This window comes from Trichechus manatus, unplaced genomic scaffold, assembly GCF_000243295.1.
Source record: "Trichechus manatus latirostris isolate Lorelei unplaced genomic scaffold, TriManLat1.0 scaffold00002, whole genome shotgun sequence".
Classification (NCBI taxonomy): Eukaryota; Metazoa; Chordata; class Mammalia; order Sirenia; family Trichechidae; genus Trichechus; species Trichechus manatus.
Window position 1 is genome coordinate 22,552,065 of NW_004443938.1, and position 2,728 is coordinate 22,554,792.

At 38.5% G+C, this 2,728-nt stretch overlaps 1 long non-coding RNA gene across 1 annotated transcript in view; it reads left to right on the top strand.

Annotated features, from left to right (window-relative positions):
• The window catches only part of LOC111820157 (uncharacterized), a 118,662-nt gene extending 116,257 nt beyond the window's left edge, over positions 1–2,405 (top strand). Inside the window, exon 3 of the long non-coding RNA XR_002823694.1 lies at positions 1,833–2,405. This is a non-coding gene — a long non-coding RNA (uncharacterized LOC111820157). The remainder of the gene's footprint in view (positions 1–1,832) is intronic.
• Positions 2,406–2,728: the final 323 nt, after the last annotated feature.

Consider the following 2,728-nt stretch of genomic DNA (forward strand, 5'->3'; position numbering starts at 1 on the left):
AGTCCATGGCAAGTCGATGAACCATGCTTAAATCAAATAGAACGCTGCCTTAGCTGCATGAGTGGGCTTGTTTATGAGAACATGAGAGACATTTGTAGGGGACCCAAAAATTATTTGCATGGACTTTATAGGAACCCAAGGCCTTGCACTAGTAGGTAGGGGAAAGAACTGATTACCAGTTGCTGTGGAGTCGATTCTGACTCATGGTGACCCCATGTGTGTCCGAGTAGAACTGTGCTCCCTAGGGTTGTCAGTGGCTGATTTTTGTGAAGTAGATTGCCAGGCCTTTCTTCCAAGGCACCTCTGGGTGGACTCCAACCTTTTGGTTATCAGCTGAGTGTGGCAACTCTTTGCACCACCCAGGGACAAGAACTGATTACATTTATATTATTTCTGCTACTGTGGTAGCATCTGTGGCCCCTCACCCCAACCCCTCGTGAGGCCTGGACACAGTCTGGTCACATGTTGAAAGAGGGGTGGATGTTGGCAGTAAAGGTATGAGAAACCCATACACACACACACACACACATGCACGCATATACGTGTGTGTGACACTGCACTAGATAAAGACAAAGACATTTTACATATCTCAAGCTAGTATAACGGGTGCAGAAGTAATTTTTATTTACCAACCCCTGCTTGTCAGAAAATGATTTGGAAACTCCCTTACCCATAGTTTCAAGACATTTGCAAAAATTTTTGCTTTCTTGTAGATAATTCATATTCTAAGGGTAATTTTTGTCTCTGGCTCATCTTCTAACCAAATGTCCAATGTTTTTCTGAATATATGATTCAGAGCGTTAGTTCTCCCCTCTGGGTTTGCCTTGTGTATATAAATGATTATAGACACGATAAAACAGATGAGAAAGTAAAAAATTAAGAGGGTGCTGAATTTCACAAATGAAAAGACGTAAAAATGTTGCAGTCTGGGTGGGGCAGGGCACTGGAGGGAGAGTCTGTGTATGTAGGGAAATATTATGAAAGCATTTCAGTAAATAATTGGGTAAACATACAGAGCTTCAGGTTCAGCCAGGGCTCAGCTTGCTGGCCTGTGGCTTGTGTAGTTGGGACAGAAGTACTCAGTCTAGTGGCAAGACCTATAAGCGAATTCTACTTCAGTTGCTGTGGTCAGCCAGAGGGCTAATGCTATTGTTCTTCATTGGGTAAATTCGTAACTCCAGGATAAAGAGATTGATGTAATACTGGTATTGTTATCTAAGGTATGCATTTTGGGGGATAGTATGAATGTAATAAGTTTTGTTATTACTGTGCTAGTTGGAGTATGTTTTATCTGATTTTAAGATATGTGAGATTAAAATCATTGGCTTTACTGTATTTTAAAGTTTATTGGCGTTAGAGTAGTTGATTAAGAGCTAGGAAAGAATGTACTTATTAAATTTGCTAAATCTGCTTGACAGGCATTTGAAGTATTTGAGAAATTTGTGTGTATTACGTTCATAATTGTAGTATGAAATGTCTAAGGAAATTTTATTGGTTGTTCTTTTAATATATGAGTTAATTTAAGCATTAATCAAGAAATGTTAAAATGTCTCTTATTTTTGGGTAATAACTGCATTTCTAAATAAAAAGGAAAGGCTTGCAAGCTGAATTTAAAAGATTATAAAAACTGAGATTCTTAATTTATAGCTTTAATAAGTAGAATACTAATTTTAAGTCCCACTACAGTAAACATTTCTTTCTGAATACAAAAACCCCCTGACTTAAATAGTCAATTGATGATTCCCACTGATCTCAGCAACATAGAGTAACTTACGGACTTGAGATGGAAAAAGCTCAGGGAAAACCTGAATTTAGCTGTCTTTGATTTTCAGAATCCCTCTCCAGCGTCCAAGTTAGCGTAATCTTCATTCTGACTTCATGATCTGCATGTCGAAGCACGTCTTACATTCATCTTTGCACTTTTCCTCCTTGGGGATGCTACTGGAGGTCAGGAGTCAGCCCAGGATTTAAATGTCCCTACCCGGCTTCCTAGAGAGGAATTAATGGTAAAAATCTCTGGTTCTTTCCTAACTGCTTTACTTCTTTTATTTGCTTTCCAACCTCACTTTTCTCCTTTTCCAATTATTCCCAACAAACAATTTACTTATACAGAATTTCTTATGGTTCATAAAGAGGTATCCAGAAGTCAGTTCATGGAAAATAGAGCTCCATATTAGGGAAACTTAGGATAGGGAGGGGGTATGCATGTGCAGTTCCTAAATAGATCATAATGTTCCATATCTAGGGGTCCCCTGGGGATCTGTGGGTGGCACAATAGGTTGTGCTAGACTACTAACCTAAAGCCTGGTGGTTTGAACCCATTCAGCAGTGCCACAGAAGAAAGACCTGGAGATCTGCTTCTGTAAAGATTACAGCCAAGAAAAATCTATGAAGCAGTTCTACTCTGTAACACATGGGGTCGCCAAGAGTCGGAATCTACTCAATGACTATGGGTTTTTTGGTTTTTTTTTTTTTTATTTGATTCCCTGTGTTTGTGATCAGAGCGTTTTTTCCTCTCTTTGTCTAACTCACTCCTCATTTTTCAAATCTCATCTTTTCCTGGCTTCTTGGATATATATTTCAGGGACTTACTTCACTTTCCTAACATTATTCTGACTCATTCATGCTGCTGTATTTGGTATACCATTCTATGAATATATCATAGTTTATTAATTCATTTCACTGCTGATGAAAATTGTAGGTTGTTTTCATTCTTTTTTATGTATTG